The sequence below is a fragment of the Homarus americanus genome, unplaced genomic scaffold (assembly GCF_018991925.1).
Source record: "Homarus americanus isolate GMGI-L3 unplaced genomic scaffold, GMGI_Hamer_2.0 scaffold45562, whole genome shotgun sequence".
NCBI lineage: Eukaryota > Metazoa > Arthropoda > Malacostraca > Decapoda > Nephropidae > Homarus > Homarus americanus.
In genome coordinates this window covers 13,144,114-13,164,293 of record NW_024744839.1, presented here as the reverse complement: position 1 = coordinate 13,164,293, position 20,180 = coordinate 13,144,114, and positions in this window count along the sequence as shown.

Genomic DNA, 20,180 nt, shown 5'->3' with positions numbered 1-20,180 from the left:
ACACCCCACCACACACCCCAACACACCTCCCACACACACCCCCAGCATCACACCCTCCCGACACACACCCTCACATCACACCCTCCCGACACACACCCCAACATCACCTCCTGACACACACCCCAACATCGCAATCTCCTGACACACACACCCAACATCACACCCTCCTGACACACACCCCAACATCACACTCTCCTGACACACACACCCCAACATCACACCCCTCCTGACACACCCCAACATCACACCTCTCCCTGACACACACACACCCCAACATCACACCCTCCTGACACACACACCCCAACATCACACCCTCCCGACACACACCCCAACATCACACCCTCCTGACACACCACACCCCAACATCACACCCTCCCGACACACACACACCCCAACACCTCCCGACACACACACCCCAACATCACACCTCCCGACACACACACCCCAACACACCTCCCGAACATCACACCCTCCTGACACACACACCCCAACATCACACCCTCCTGACACACCTAACATCACACCCTCCCGACACACACCCAACATCACACCTCCTGACACACACCCCAACATCACACCTCCAGACACACACCCCAACATCACACTTGACACACACCCCAACATCACACCCTCCTGACACACACACACACCCCCAACATCACACCTCCCGACACACACAACTCAAGAACACATCCCACACACACCCCAACATCACACCTCCCACACACCCACCAACCCTCCCGACACAATAACTCCAACACACACCTCCTACAACACAACCTACCACCACACCCTCCCGACACACACCCCAACATCACACCCTCCCACACACACACACACCCCAACATCACACCCTCCCACACACACACACCCTACCATCACACCCTCCCGCCACAAACCCCAGCATCACACCTCCCGGACACCCCAAATATCATCACCCTCCCGACACACACCCCAGCATCACACACCCTTCGACACACACTTAACATCACACCCTCCTACATAACAATCGACACACACCCCAACATCACACCCTTCCGACACACACCCCCAGCATCACACCCTCCCGACACACACACCCAACATCACACCCTCCTGACACACACCTCCAACCTCCTGACACACACCCCAACGTCACACCCCACACACACCTCCAGCATCACACCCTCCCGACACACACACCCCAACATCACACCTCCTGACACACACCCCAAACATCACACCCTCCCGACACACACACCCCAACATCACACCCTCCCGACACACCCCAAATATCACACCCTCCCGACACACACCCCAACATCACACCCCTCCCGACACACACCCCAGCATCACACCCTCCCATACACACACCTGACATCACCCTCCCACTAAACATCATCACACCTCAACTCACCTCCCGACACACCCAGCATCACCCTCCCGACACACACACCCCAACATCACACCCTCCATTACAACCACCCTCCAGACACACACCCAACATCACCTCCCGCACACACACCCCAACATCACACCCTCCCGACACACACCCCAACATCACCCCCACACCCCAACACACCTCCGACACACCCCAACATCACCCAACCTACACACCTCCCGACACACACACACCCCAACATCCACCTCGCCCCCAACATCACCCTCCGACACCCCATCACCCCCCACACACCCAACATCACGCCCTCCGACACACACCCAACATCACCTCCCATCACCCCAATCACCTCGACACACACCCCAACATCACACCCTCCCCGACACATCACATACGCCTCCCGCACACACCCCAACATCACACCTCACACGCCCCAATCACCTCCCAACACCCCAACATCACCCTCCCGACACACACACACCCACATCTTATCACACACAGCCCAACATCACACCGCCACACCCCAACATCCACCCTCCGCATCCTTACCGACACCCAATGCACCTCCCACACACAGCACCACCCTCCTGCCACAGCACACACCCTCCTTACCCCAACGTCCACCTCCCGACACACACACACCCCAGCATCACACCCTCCGACACACACAGCCAACATCACACCTCCGACACACACTAACATCACACCTCCCGACACACACCCCAACATCACACCCTCCGACACACACACCCCAACATCACCTCCGGCACACAGCCCAACATCACCTGCCGACACACACACCCCAACATCACCCTCGACACACACCTCCAGCATCACCTCCACACACGCCCCATCACCCTCCCGACACACTAACATCACACCACATTACCCCAGCAGCCTCCCAAACACACACACCCCAACACCTCCACCCCAATCACCCTCCCCATTTTACAACATCACACTCGACACCACCCCAGCATCACACTCGACACACCCCAACATCACCCAATCACCTCCCCGACACACACAACATCACCCTCCGACACACACCCCAACATCACACCCTCCCGACACACCCCAACATCCTCCCGACTTTTCAACATCACACCACTCGACACACACACCAACACTCACCTACCGACACACACACTAACCAGCATCACACCTCGCACACACGCCCCAACATCACACCCTCCCGACACATCACACCCTCACACACACACACCCCAACATCACACACTCACACACACCCAACATCACCCTCCCGACACCCCAACATCACCTCCAACTTACCTCAGCATCACCCTCCGACACACCAACATCCACACACCCCAACATCACACCTCCCGACACACACACCAACTCGCACACACCCCAACCTCATACCCTCCCGACACACACCCCAACTATGCCTCCCGACACACACCCCAACATCACCCCTCCCGACACACCCAACATACCCTCCGACACACACCCCAACATCACATATCCCGACACACACCCAACATCACACCCTCCAAACACACACCGCAACATCACACCCTCGACACAATCCCCAACATACACCTCGACACACACCCAACAACCTCCCACACACACCTGACACACTCACAATACACCCAAACACCCTCCCGACACACCCCCAACACCACACCTCCTTACACCAAAACCACACCCACAACATCACACCCTACACAACACACACAACACCCCCAACATCACACCCTCCCGACACACACCAACACACCCCACCAACATCACACCCTCCCGACACACACCCCAACACATCACCACACCCTCACCCCAACACACCACACACCCCAACATCACCTCCCACACACACCCCAACGCACACCCTCCGACACACCCCAACATCACCCCTCCGACCACCTAACATCACAACCTCTGACACAACAAACCCCCCAGCCCCAACACACCCTCGACACACACCCCCAACATCACCAAAAACCCCATTACCCAACACACCCCCCACACCCCAACATCACCCTCGACACACACACCCCAACATCACCTCCCAACACACCACCCCCAACATCACCCCTCGACACACACCCCAACATCACCCCCACCAACATGCCCCCCCACACACACACCCCAACATCACCCTCCCGACACACACCCAACATCACACCTCCCACACACCCCCAACATCACCCCCACACCCACTACCCTCGACACACACCACCCCAACACAACACCCTCCAGCACACACACCAACATCACCCTCCCATTACACCCAACACCCACCCCAACATCACACCCTACAAACACACAATAACATCACCCTCCGACACACACACACAACATCACACCCCATTAACAACACCCCAACACACACTCACAACCACCTCCGACACACACAACATCCACCCTCCCGACACACCCCCAGCATCACACCTCACACACACCCCAACATCACCCTCCATTACACACCCCAGCATCACACCTCCCGACACAACATCACCACTCGACACACCGCACACCTCCCCTACCCACTAACCGCATAACCACACCCCAGCATCACACCTCCGACCCAACATCATAACCTCCCGACACACCCCACATCACACCTCCGACCACTGACATCACCTCAACCACCCCAACATCCGCCCTCCAGGCTACACTGACATCACCTCAACCGCACCCCAACATCACAACTATCCTACATCACCCTCCGCTCCCCTAACATCACACCTCCACCCTTTACACACCCTAACATTACACCCTCAAGACACACACACTCCAGCATCACCTCCCAACACCCAACATCACCACCCACACCCCAGCATCACACCCTCGACACATCCCAAGCATACACCTCCCCCACACACAACATCACACACCCCTACCGACACACCCCAAACATCATCCTCTCACCCCAACATCACCATCGACACCAACATACCCTCCCGACACCGCGGCATACACCCTACACACACACCAACATCACATCTACCGACCACACACACCCCCAACATCACCGCCCCAACATCACCTCGACACACACGCCCAATCACCTTCCGACACACACACCCAACATCACACCCCAACACCCCAACATCACCTTCCGGCACACACACCTGACGCCACCCATCGACCACCCACATCACCTCCCAACACACACCCCCAACATCACCTCCCGACACACCCCAACATCACACCTCCCATACACCCCATCACACCCTCCCGACACACACCTCCAACATCCAACCTCGACCACACACCCCAACCTCACACCCCGACACACCATCACCTCCCCACATACACACCCTTCCACCCTCAGCCTTTACCAACATCACCTCCTGACACACCCCTACATCCCACCTCCTACACTAACATCACACCTTCGACACACACCCCAACATCACCCTGCCACACACATCACCATGCCTCCAACACACCCCCAACATCACACCACTCCAGGCACACACCCCAACATCCTCCTCCCACACACCCAACATCACACCTCACCACACATCACCCTCGACACACTGGCATCACACCTCGACACACTGTATCACCATCACACCCCCAGCATCACACCCACCATTTTACACCCAACACACACCTCAACTTTACCCCAACATCACACCCAACATCACACCCCAACATCACACCCTCCCGACACCCAACACACCCTCCAGACCACACCTCAACATCACCTCGACTTCAGCATCCACACCCTCCGACACACACTCCTTGCACAACATCACCTCCGACACAACATCACCTCACAGACACACCCCAACATCACCTCCGACACCCCAACATCACCTCCCATTACACACACACACACCCCCTCATTAACCACACCACCCGACACACCACAGCTCCAACCACCTCCACACACACCCAACATCCACCTCCCCACACACCTAACATCACCTCCCCACACCCCAACATCACCTACCGACAAACCCCCAACATCACCCTCAAACACAATAATACCCCTCACACACTGACACACACACCCCAAACATCACCCTCCAATTTAACATCAACCTCAAACCCCCAACATCCACACCCCTACCGACACACACACCAACACCACACCTCCCACACACACCCACCATCACACCCCCATCACCCACACACACCCCAACATCACCATCTACACACACACACCCCAACATCACACCCTCCCGACACACACACCCAACATCACCCTCCGACACACACCCCAACATCACACCTCCCATACACACCAACATCACACCCTCCCAACACACCCCAACATCACACCCCGACACACACCCCAACATCACCCTCCGACACACACACAACATCCACCTCCGACACCCCAACACACCCCACCCAACATCACCCTCCCAGACACACACCCCCAACCACACTCATCACCCGACACACACACACCAACATCACACCACTCCACACACACACTAACATCACACCCCCACACACCACCCCCCCCCAACATCACACCCTCCCGACACACCACACCCCAACATCACCTACCGACACCCCAACCATCACACTCCGACCAACCACACCCCAAACACACCATCACCGACACACACCAACAACATCACCTCCGACACACACCCCAACATCACCCACACACCCACACACCTCCCAAACCACACCCCAACATCACACCCCACACCTCCCGACACACACTAACATCACACCCTCCGCCACAACACACAATCTAACATCACACCCTCCGGCCACACCCCAACATCACACCCTCCGACCACCCAACATCACCCTCCCATCCTACCCAACATCCACCCATCCCCAACATCACCTCCCGACACACACCCCAACATCACCCTCCCACACCTAACATCCACCTCCCGACACACACCCCAACATCACCACCTCCCGACCCTCCGGCCACACACCCTAACATCACCTCCCGCCACACAGACATCACACCTCCCACACAACATCACCTCCCGACACCCCAACATCCACACCCTCCCGACACAACATCCTGCCGACACCTCCATACACCCTCCCATTTACAACATCACACCCTCCGACCACCCACAACATCACACCCTCACACACACCCCAACATCACCTCCTGCTGACACCCTCCTCCGACACCCCAACATCCTCCTCCCGACACACACACCCCGACCCCAACACACCTCCCGACACCCATCACCCTCCCGACACACCCCAACATCACACCCTCGACACCCCCACACACCCCCAACATCACCTCCGTCACAACCCCACATCATCACACCCTCGACACACACACACCAACATCACACCCATCACACGCCTCACCCGACACACACCAACATCACCTCCGGCCACCCCAGCATCACACCCTCCACCACCGACACACCCCCCACAGCAGCACTCACCTACCCACCACAATGCACTCCACCCCAGCATACACCCTCCCGACACACACCTAACATCACACCCTCCCGACACGCAACATCCTACCACACACACACCCAACATCACATCCTCCTGACACACACATCAGCGCCACACCTCTGTCCCTACCGCAACGTCACCCTGCGACACACACCCCAACATACACCCTCCGACACAACCCCACGCACATATCCCGACTTTACAACATCACCCCTACTCAACCCCAACACACCCTTTCACCATACCATCGACACCCACCACGCCAACATCACACCTCACGACACACACAACACCCCAACATACCCTCCCGACACCACACACCCCAACATCACACCTCCTGACACAACACACCCTCCAACACACACCGCAACACACCCACCCACACCAACATCACACCCTCCCGACACACAACATCACACCCTCCCCAGGCACCACACCCCAACATCACACCCTCCGACACACCCCAGCATACCTCCCCACACACTCCTCCCGACACACCCCAACATACCACCCACACAGCACACACCCCAGCATCACACCCTCCCATACCCCAACACCACAACATCACCTCCTAACCACCTCCCGACACAGCATCACACCCTCACCTACACTCACTCACCTAAACACAACATCACACCACTCCCGACACACACCCATCCACACACGCCTGACACCCGACACTCACACCACTCCAACATCACACCTCCCGACACACGCACACCCCAACATACCAACATCACCCTCGACACACACCCGCAAACATCACACCTCCCACCCACACACCCCAACATCACCACCGACACACACCCCAGTACACCTCCCGACACACACACCCAACACACCCTAAGCACACACCCCAACATCACACCCTCGACACACCCCAACATCACACCCTCCCCACACACACCCAACATCACACCCTCCACCCCACACCCACACACACACAAACATCTCCAATCACACACTCCCACACACCTCCCAACCACACCACCTCCCACCACACCCCAACATCCCACACACAACATCACACCCCCCCGACACACCCCAACATCACACCCACTCCGACACACCCCCAACATCACCTACCAGCATCACCCTCCCCACTAACATCACCCTCCCGACACACACCACGCATAACATCCACTCCCACCAATACTCTACACACACCCTCAGCATTATCACCTCCCACACCAACCCCAAACATCACACCCACGACACACACTGACATCACACCCTCCCCACACCACCTCCCCACCAACATCAACCTTACACCCCAACATCACACCCTCCGACACACACCCCCAGCATCACACCCTCCCACACACACACCCAACATCAACATTACCAACCCACCCAACACACACCCAACATCACACCCTCCCCGACACACCATCCACACCCTCCCGACACACACCCAGCATCACACCTCCGACACACCCCAACATCACCCTCCCACACCCACACACACTCACAACATCACCCTCAACACCCAACATCACACCTCCGACATACACACCCCAGCATCACCCTCCCGACACACACACCCAACATCACACCCTCCCGACACACCCCAGCATCACCCTCCACACACCTCCCACACCCCAACATCACCTCACACCACAACATCACACCTCCCTACACCCCCAACATACACCCTCCACACACACCCCAACATCACACTCCCGACACACACCCCAACATCACCCTCCCACACACACCCGACACACACCCTCCCGAAACCAACCACACCTCCCGACAACACCCCCAGCATCACACCCTCCCGACACCCAACATCACACCACCTCCACACACACCCAACACACCCCCCAACACACACCCTCCCGACACACACACCAACATCACCTCCCCGACACACCCCAACATCACACCCTCCCCGACACACACCCCAACATCACACCCTCCGACAACCCAACATCACACTCGACACACACCCCAACATCACCCTCCCCACACACCCCAACATCACACCACTCATTTATACACACCCCATCCCCTCCAGCCACACCCCAACATCACCCTCCGGCCACACACCCCAACATCACACCCTCCACACACACCCAACATCACACCCTCCCGACACACACCCCAGCATCACACCCCTCCGACACACCCCAACATCCACACCTCCCCACACCCCAACATCACCCTCCCACACACACACACACCTCCCATCACACCCTCCCCACACACACCCCAACATCACCTCCCACACCCCAGCATCACACCTCCCACACAACATCCCTCCCACACACCCCAACATCACACCCTCCCCACACACCCCCAACATCACCTCCCCACACCCCAACATCACCCTCCAGCATCACACCCTCGACCACACACCCCTAACATCCCACATCCAACATCCACCCTCCCACACCCAGCATCACACCCTCGACACACACCCCAACATCACCTCCCACACCCAACATCACACCCTCCACACCCAACATCACACCTCCAACACACCCCAACATCACACCTCCAGCACACACCCCAACATCACCCCTCCGACACACACCCCAACATCACACCTCCTGACACACACCCCAACATCACCCTCCGACACACCCCAGCATCACCCCTACGACACACCCAACATCACCTCCACACACACACCCCAACATCACCTCCCGACACACACCCCAACATCACACCCTCCCACCACAACATCACCCCCCACACCCCAACATCACCTCCCACACCCACGTACACCAACACCTCACACACCTAACAAGAAGTAGACAACAAACAAGTAGGTACAGGTCCACAATCCCTCATTAGAAACAGTAGTAAGTTACATATACAGTAGTTCCTCGGTTCTCGAAGCAAAATCCGTTCTAGAAGGTTGCTTCATTAACAACTCGATAACCAAAACCATTGTTTCAATGGGTGTTTTGAGTATTGTTCCAGCTCACCATTGCCTAAATTCAACAAAATGGTCAAAAGTACACTTACTTTGAGGTGTGTATGGTGGAGGCTCCTGGATGATAATGATGATGATGGGAATTAGAATAGGGGTGGAGGGAGAAGAAGGGGGGGAAGGGTCACCCCATGTGCCATTTCATAAAATTTTAGTTCTCTTGGTATAATTCAAGATTATTTTCTCTAAATCAACCTGCACTGCATTATATATTCAATATTTAAAATAAAATTTAAAATGACCTATAATTTTCTTTCAAACACAGAAAATCGTTTAGTTTAACAAAATCTCAAGCAAGATGTTACTTCCACGGAAAAGACAGAGACTGGCGCCTGTTTGGTGTGTTGCCAGGCTGGATATAGCGCATGAAACTAGTTTCCGTACCTTCAATTATGTTCAGTAATTGTTAAAATGACTAAATAGTTGAATATTAAACTTTTAAAATTATTGAATAGTATAAACTTCTTGATATTTTCTAAAATAGTGAAATTTAAATCCTAAAACCGATTACAGTATTCCCCTTCTTTTCGCGTTTTTTTTTACGCGTTTCCACGTTCTGGTACCCTGCCGAACACGGAATGTTCACTTTACTTGGTGCGTGTACTCTTTTAAGCGGAGAGCGGCTGGCGGTCCTCTCGCAGCGCACCATTTTAGTTCGAACTCCGCATCTCTCGCCATCCCGCCATTGGGTAGCGGGCAATGGATTGCGCGAGTGTATGTCTTTGTTGCGTTATCGGTGACGTCATATGGCGTGTCGGACTGTGATTGGCCAAGCATCATTACCTCCCTCCTCCGCTAGCAGCTGTTGGTTTAATGTATTATGTTGCCCGCCGGCAGGGCGTTCAGCCCCTTGACCTACCGCGTCAGTTACACCCCTTCAGGCTACACGTGTATCCGGTATCTATTGTTTCATAGAATAAGCCACCAGGCCACCACCACCCACCACCACAAAGAAACCTTGCATTACCTGGACCCAGCCGCCTAAGCCAGAAGATACAACGTTCCCTAAGCTACAAATTATATACTAGATCATACAAGAGTTGGAGAAAGGAACAAAACAGGTTGATCTGGCTCCAGCATGGTGTTAATGAATCTACGATCTGGACGATCAGAAGAGAGGCAAAGATAAAAGAGCACATGAACATCACAAAGTCTACAAGTTTTTATGATCGTATTGCCACAACCAGGTGCTTCTCCAAGGCGAATTACTTGAAGCTACTTGATTCGTCAGGCGCATAGCGAACATGGCGGTGAACCTGGCGTTGTTAAGAATGCATACGTGAACGTATGCTGCAGTGTCACGAATGTGAGATATGCAAAGCCCAACCCTTCAATGCTTCCTCTGGGTGGTTGCAGAGGTTTAGAGGCAAGATCACCAATATTAACATTGGTGGTGAAGAAGCTAGTGCTGACCGTGTTGCGGCTAGAGATTTTCCTCCGTTTTTACCAGAGATTATGGAGGAAAGGACGGTACCGACGACCAGGTGCATGGACGAATCTGGTCTTTTTGGAAAAGCTACCTTCCATGACCTTCATTGTGAAGAATGCCAGCAAGAGTCAGGCGTAAGTTTACAAGGGGCGCATCCCGTGCTGTTTTCCAATGCCTCCGGTACCCAAGCTCAGGTGGCGATCCATACGCGCGCACTACACATGGACATGACCAGCTAAATGTCCACTGGCTGACGCCGCGTAAGGCGTGGATATTCTCTCTCTGTCCCTCTCCTGGTTTGATGACTGTTTCGTTCCGGCAGTGAAAAATTCTGAGCAACAGAGATTCATTCAAATTTTTTGCTGCTTGACGCACCGACACTCGCCCTACTGTTAGATCGTCATCCCAACGTAAAGTGGTCTTCCTTCCTCCCAACACTCGTCATTAATCAGCCATGGACCAAATTGATCTGTAATGGCTGCATTCTCGGCAAAAGTTTAAGCTCCTGAGCGACTACACCAACACCAGGATGAGTTCGTCACTGGGTGACACCGATAGCAAGCGGGCAGCGAGGAACAACAGTTAGCAGAGCAAGAAGTACTTGTGAAACATTTTTTGGATTATTCAACGTAAAAGCAGGTGGAGGCATGGGTTCAGTTGTCTGTAGCAACGGTTTGTCAAGCATGGAGACACATGTTGCAAGGTATTCCAGGTGGGAGGCAGAGTCAATCTTTGACTGGTGAGGTTCAGACTGTTGCAGTAGCAGTGGACCTTGCCAGAAGCTGCTAGATGTGCATGCAGGCTTCTCGAGACCACCAAGCGACGACATCCTGGGTGATAAGGGATCCTGATGTGACTGCCGACAGATGTTAGATGATGATGACGTCAGTGAAGAGGCAGGTGGTGTGTCATCAAGAAAAGCGCAAGTTATCGCATAGTAATGTAAGGTGCCATCAGTGTGTTGACAGCTCCTCCTTTCCGACGACCCTGTCGATGGCCGATTAGTGAAGTCTTCACTACCAGCTTTTGCAGACTATGGAGCCCTACATCAAGGTGTATCACGACAACATCAACACCTCCAGCGTCAGCAAAGCATTACCGAGTTCTTAGCCGCAACCCCACCACAGTCAGCCCAAGCCAGTAATGGAGACAGTGTGACTTTGAGGTTTTGTCAGGCACTAATAAGTGTGGATAACAGTGATGAGACTCACCTGGGCCAGTAGCCTTTCCTCTGCCTCGGAACCAGCCTCCATTACTGTATGCGCGACCCATCTCTTCTACCTCTTATTGTCAACCGTTTTCTCTTCAACCTACAGTATATTATTCTCTTATTGATTGTTTCCCTTCTGTTGTGTGTGTGCATACCATCATAAAGTTAAGATGTTATTTTTACCAAAACGTCGTATTGTGTCGGGAAAAGTGGGTTTGAGGGGTCGGCTCGGTCTCTATTTCAATATCCATATGTTATGTTGTTCACTTCAGTGTTTCACTCCACGTCGTGGGTTCAATTGACCCGCGTGGGCGTTCACCGTACTGTAATGGTGGACTAATACTACAGCTGGTGGACCGCCAAATGCAAGTAAAACATGTTGAGGTCGTTTCGTAAAAAACTTCGTTGTCGGTTGCTCGTTAACGAAGTTAAGAATCTTATGGAAGGCAACCGTTAACAGAATTCTCGATTAACGAGCTTTCGTTAACGAGGATCACTGTACAATATTGTATATTATGGTAACACCCTAGTCGGTCTGTGGCAGCACCCCTTAAGCAAACACATTAATATTTCTGCAACGATGGTTAAAAAGTACATACAAAGTATACAGTATACCGGGAATACAATTGGCAAAACATTAAATATAAACAAAATACAGTACTGTACTGTACAAGTACAGCATACTTTACAATAATAAATAAAAAAAAAAAAATATTTTAACACTTAATTTCAGGTGTATAATGTCTACATTAAAATTACTGTATTCATTATCTTGCAAGGATTCCAGCAATGCAAGTTATATTCTACTAAGTTTAGTCTGTGACATTTTATAAGATAAAAACTTCAAGCCTAAAAATACCTTCACCCCTGGGAAGGGGGAGGTAATGTGTTGACAGCCAGGCAGGGTGAGGTGAGGTGAGGTATTCACCAGCCGGCACAGTGCGTCTTATCTGTCATATAGAGGTTTAAATTTTCACGTATAAAATGTACTGAATTAACGTGGGAGAATATAACTTACATTGCTGGAATTCTTGTAACATAGTGATTAATTTGAATACAGTGGTCCCTCAGTTAACGAGCAATTCGTTCCGGAAGGTTGTTCGTTAACTGAAAATTTCGTTAACCAAAACCATTGTTTCAATGGGATTTTTAGTATTGGTTCAACCTCACGAATATCATATAAAGTAAGCAGTAACAGTACTTACTTTGAGGTATGTGAAATCCTGGTTGATGATGCTGATGTTAATTTGAAGTGGGGTGTAGGAGAGGAGTAGAGAAGGAAGTGGGGATGGAGGCATTTAACTGCTTCTTGACTCCACCATGAATATGTCAGGAACCTCTGGACTGACAGATTCTGCAACAGGAAATCTCTCTCCTGAAGTTGAAGGCTGAGGTAGCATCTTTCCTGCTGCCTTTTAGTGAAGAAACTGTCAATTTTTGTTGGGGGCATTTCTCCTCCTCATCATTAACTGATTTCTGAAGAGGAGAGCACTTTGTCCTCCACTACCAAAACAGGTTCTGTTGTTTCCACATCAGGGTGCCTTGAAGCCAGTTTCTTGAACATCTCCCAGTGGTAACAACATCCTTCAAATCTGAAGAAGACATATGGTCATCACTTCCTTACCTCACCACTGTCACTTCTAACATCTCATCCAGTTGCTTCAAGTCATCAGGAGTAAGTTCCCACTCGAGACATCACAAGCTCTTCCACATCATCCTCCTCCACTCGAGGAATGACTGACCAATGGGCCACGTCTCCTTGTCCAACTCCGTTTCTTCCTCCATCCTCAAAATCATGGACTGTTGATGGCCCAGTGCTTTCCATGCAGGTGAGAGGATCTAATGAGCTGCCATGATGACAAAATAAATTTTACAGCCTCAGGATGTGTATTGTGTCTTCAGAACTGTGCCAGTGTTAGTTCAGGATCAGTGGAAGTTGCCTGATAACACCTCCTGAACTATTTTCTTCCTTCTTGAAGTTTGATCACATTCTGGTCCATTGGCTGCATAATTGATATAGTGTTGGGAGGCAAAATCAACACTTGACAAAGTCAAATTAGACCTCCAAGTGCTGGCAAGTTGAGGGTCATGACCAGGGCATTATCCATAAGGAAAAGAAACCTTTAAGGGAGTTTATTGGTGGTTAGGTAGCTCTTCCAGAGAAAAACACCTCAACAGCCCATTCATTAAGAGCTGTCTTGTCACCATCCTTACTGTTGGACTTCCAATAAACTCCAAGTTGTCCTCTTACCACCTTTTGTTGCTTGAACACCCTGGGGTTCTCTGAGTAGTAGACAAGCATAGGCTTCATTCAAATCCCCTGAAGCATTGGCACCAACATAGAGGAGACGGTCCTTCATGGGTTTATGCCCAGGTAGAGGTTTCATCTCTGATGATGAATGTTCTTCAGAACAGCCCAGTTTCTCCATTGAACACTTGCTGTGATTTTCTTCCTCCACCAGTTTCTTAAATTCCACTACAAACTTGCTGCTCCTTCTTAGCAGCTTCACCATGCCTACAACTTAAAAATGTCACTTCTTTTCTTCGTTTCAGACCAGCCCTTGCCCCCTAACTCTTCAAACTCTGTGCCAGAAGAACCAGGTTGATCTTCCTTTAAATGTTATTATCTTCCTGGCTCTTTCACAAATAAATTCAGTAAAAACTTAATCACCTTTTTTTTCCCTAATCCAAAATAGACCTCTCTGTTTCTGCTATTAATGATCTACCTTTAACACTCTGGTAGATTTGTTTCTCACTTTCTTCTTGAACTTGTCTTTCTGTGCAAGAATTGTTGACTTGGCTATGCCAACATGCCTTTCTTCCTAGCACATTTGTTCTAATGCCTTCTTCATGTTTCTTAATAATTTCCTGAATCACTTGAATTGAAATTTCCTTTCTCGATTTCTTTGGCGCCATGCTGGATTCAATACAGTAATTTCCCCACAAATTTTATGTTCACTAGCTGTAATTAAGGATTATTTTCTTTAAATCAACACCAATAATTGCACTGTAAAAACGTAAAAATAGTTTATGTTCAAGAGAATCTCAAGCAAGATGTTACCTCTACTGACCAAAGATACAAAGTAGCCTGCTGGGTGAGTCAAATGGCTTTTTGGCGTGCTAAAAACTAGTTTCCTGTACTTCATTTATGTTAAATAATTGTTAAAATGACTAAAAAATTTAATATAAAACTTGTAAAATTATTGAATATTTACTCAAATGGGAACATTGCCTAGAATCGATTACTGAATTGGGACTATATTCAGCTGGTGGCAAAGCTTATGTTGAGTGGAATTCGTTAACCTAATTTTTTCGTTAACCGAAATGAAGATTCTTATGAGTAATTCATTAACCGAGGCATTCGTTATAGGGACCACTGTATAAACATGCTATAGTTTGCACTACATATAATTTTTTTTTATTATTTAGTGCATTTGAGTATAGTACCGGTTTGCCCTTAGGACAATTATTTCTTCTTTTTTTCACAATATTTATTTAGGATGGTGTGTGTATGTAAATGAGTAAAAATAAGTGAAGAAAGTTATGTACAGTGGTCCCTCGGTTAACGAGCACAATCAATTCTAGAAGGTTGCTCGTTAACCAAAAAACTCGTTAACCGAAACCATTGTTTCAATGGGTTTTTGGGTAATTGGTTCCAGCTTACCGAAAATTGCCTAAATTCAACAAAAGGGGTAGAAAAGTACACTTACTTTGAGATGTGTATGTAGAAGGCTCCTGGATGATGATGATGATGATGGGAATTAGAATTGGAGGAGAAGGGAGAAAGAAGGCATTGGGGTGGAAGAGAAGTCACCCCATGGTGCCATTTCACCCATAAAATTTTAGTTCTCTTGGTGTAATTCAAGATTATTTTCTTTAAATCAACACTGCACTGCATTATATATTGTCAATATGTAAAATAAATTTCATAATGACCAATAATTTGCTTGCAAACACAGGAAAAAAGCGTTTAGTTGAAGAGACTCAAGCAAGATGATACCTCCACTGAAAAGACACCAAGACTGACGCCTGTATGGTGTGTTGAGAGGCTGGATGGCGTGCATAAAACTAGTTTCATTACCTTCAATTATGTTCAATAATTGTTAAAATGACTAAAAAATTTAATATTAAACTTTTAAAATTATTGAATAGTATAAACTTCTTGATATTTGCTAAAATGGTAAGGAATTTAAGCCCTAGAACCGATTACTGTATTGGCGGACTAATACTACAGCTGGTGGACCGCCAAATGCAAGCGAAAACATGTTGAGGTCGGCTCGTAAGAAACTCGTTAATCGAGGGATTGCTCGTTAACCGAAGTTAAGAGTCTTATGGAAGGTAACTCGTTAACCGAAATCTTGTTAACCGAGGCGCTCGTTAACCGAGGGACCACTGTATATCTACCCAAAAATACAGTTGAAACACTTGTACTAAAATGTACTACACTAATGTAATAAATTATTTATCTCTTGTGCAAAATATATGATGTCTATACAGTAATACCCTGATTTACGCGGTCAATTGAACCCGCGGAGTAGCACGTAAAACGAGAAACGCGTAAATGGAATAACAGAACATATGGGATTAATTGAAATAGAGACTGGGCCGACTCCCAAACTCCACTTTTTCCGACACAATACCGACATAATACCTACGTCGTAGTAAAAATAACATCTTAATTTTATGATGGTATGCACACACAATTAAAATTTAAGAGAAATACAATCGCCAGGCTAATGTCTATTCAAATAATGGACTCAACCCCCCCCCCTTCCCACACTCGCTGGCTCCTCCCTCTCTGAGAAATGTTTGGGTGAAAACACTAGATTTTAAGGTAGGATAATATAAATGACATTGCTGGATTCCTTGCAAGGCCAGGAATATTTTGAATATAAACGTCATATATTTTGCACAAGCGATAAAATTTTGGCTTTGTAATCAAAATTCTTAAATTAGATCTAAAATTTGAATGTCTAATGCAAATTCCATGATGTATATATTTAAAATAATCAAAATCTTATAAGAATTCCAGCAATGTAAATTATATTCTGGCCAGGTAATTTGTGTGAATTTTATGAGCTAAAACAAATATCTTCAGTAAATAAACAAATTATTATTCACCCAGACACTATCTGTCAATCAAAATACCCCGCCTCCGCTCCCCCCTCTTCCCACGCTCGCTGGGTCCCTCCCTCCCTTCCTACCCCCCACCCCCACCTTCCCTCCCTACTAGAGAAATGTTTGGGAGAAAACAGTATATTTACATTTTTAGTAATAAATAATACCTCCGACTAAAGTTAGGATAATATACTGTAATTGACATTTCTGGATTCCTTGCAGGTCAGGGAATATTTTGAATATAAACTTCATATATTTTGCACAAAAGTTAGAATATTTGCTTATTTTCATGATCTCCTTAAATTACATCTAAAATTTGTATGTCTAATGCAAATGTTACGATGTTTATATTTAAAATGATCACCATCTTGTAAGGATTCCAGCAATGAAAATTATATATTTTATGAGCTAAAATCTTATATATCTTCAGTAAATAAACAAATTATACTTCACCCGCGTAAGTGAGTAAATTCACCTCTTAAATCGGGCATCTCGGTTCTGGCAAGGTACAGTACTGCGTAAATGACCAAACGCGTAAATGAGAACCGCGTAAATCGAGGTTCAACTGTACTCAAATTATTCGCTGTCTTGCAAGGATTCCAGCATTGCAAGTTATATTCTGCTGAGACACAACTGACGCCTCACACCTGCGTGGGTCAGTTCGGCCGAGTCGGATCATATTCAGCGTCACTCTGGGTATGTCGTGCACATGAGTGATGCTCCACAAAATAACTTTAGGTTTCCAGAGCTTTGCGGATAAGGGATTGTGGACCTGTACTGATATTGAGGAAGCTTTCCTGTGGTCGAGCGTGTGGCATGACAGGCAAATAGTCATGCTGAAACTTGATAACCTGCGCTGGGTATTCAAACAATGCCACGAAAATTTTCGTGGCATTGTTTGAATGTGTGCATTCTGGCATGTCCACTGGGGCGCCCTAGGTGGACATTCCGGAACATCAACCGGGGCATAGGGGTTAATTAATTTATTACACCCCAGGGGCGACAAGCCTAGGCACAAGACCATTGGCACTTGTGTCTCATAGGACAAGCTATGACTTGTGATATGGAGATCATATTGATTTGCTTAAGGACACTGGGAGTTAGCACTTAACAAAGTGTGGCTAACATACAAAAATTAAATCAAAATTATTACGAATAAGTAGGCAGTGATATACAGTTGTACCCCACTTAACGCGGTCAATAGAACCCAGAAGGTCCCGTGTTAAGTGAAATCCGCGTTAAGTGAACAACAGAACATATGGGATTAATTCCAATAGAAACCGGCCCGACCCCCAAACTCCACTTTTTGAAGACACATAACTATGTTGTAGTAAAAATAACATCTTAATTTTATGATGGTACATGCACACAATTAATACTTAAGAGAAATAGAGAAATACAGTCGCCAAGTTAATGTCCATTCAAATAATGGACTCAACTCCCTCCCCCTCTCACACTACACTGCCGGCTCTTCCCTCTCTGAGAAATTTTTGGGGGAAAACCACTAAATTTTAATCAATAATACCTCAAACTAAAGTTAGGATAATACAATTGACATTGCTGGATTCCTTGTAAGACCAGGAATATTTTGAATATAAATGTCATATATTTTGCACAAAAGATAACATAGTTACCCAGAGAAAAAATTTTATCTAAAATTTGTATGTCTAATGCAAAATATATGATGTTTATATTCAAAATGATCACCAAATTATAAGAATTCCAGCAATGTAAATTATATTCTGACCGGGTAATTTGTATGAATTTTATGAGCTAAAACAAATATCTTCAGTTAATAAAAAAAAAAATAATCTTCACGACACTATCTGTCAATCAAAGTACCCCACCTTGCCTCCCCCCCTCTTCCAACTGCGCGGTCAGTACCAACCCTCCCCCCAACCCCCACCAATTGTCCCTTCAAGAGATGTGGGGTGAAAAAAATAAATTTTAACATTTTGTATTAAATAATACCTCAGATTAAAGTTAGGATAATATAATTGACATTGCTGGATTCCTTGTAAGACCAGGAATATTTTGAATATAAATGTCATATATTTTACACAAAAGATAACATAGTTACTCTGAGAAAAATTTTTATCTAAAATTTGTATGTCTAATGCAAAATATATGATGTTTATATTCAAAATGATCACCAAATTATAAGAATTCCAGCAATGTAAATTATATTCTGGCCGGGTAATTTGTATGAATTTTATGAGCTAAAACAAATATCTTCAGTTAATAAAAAAAAAAAATATTCTTCACAGGGTAACAGATGGTCGGTCGGTCCCTCCCTCCCCCCCACCCCCCACCAACCGTCCCAAGGAGATGTGTGGGAAAACCAGAATACTTAACTTTTTTGTAATAAATAATACCTCAAACTAAAGTTAGGATAATATAATTGACATTGCTGGATTCCTTGTAAGACCAGGAATATTTTGAATATAAATGTCATATATTTTGCACAAAAGATAACATAGTTACTAGAGAAAAATTTTTATCTAAAATTTGTATGTCTAATGCAAAATATATGATGTTTATATTCAAAATGATCACCAAATTATAAGAATTCCAGCAATGTAAATTATATTCTGGCCGGGTAATTTGTATGAATTTTATGAGCTAAAACAGGCAGTCAGGCAGGGTGGCGGGTGGGGGGTGGGGTAAATCTGAAAATAGCGTCTCAAGCCGGACACTCACCGCGTATATGTGGAAAAAATCC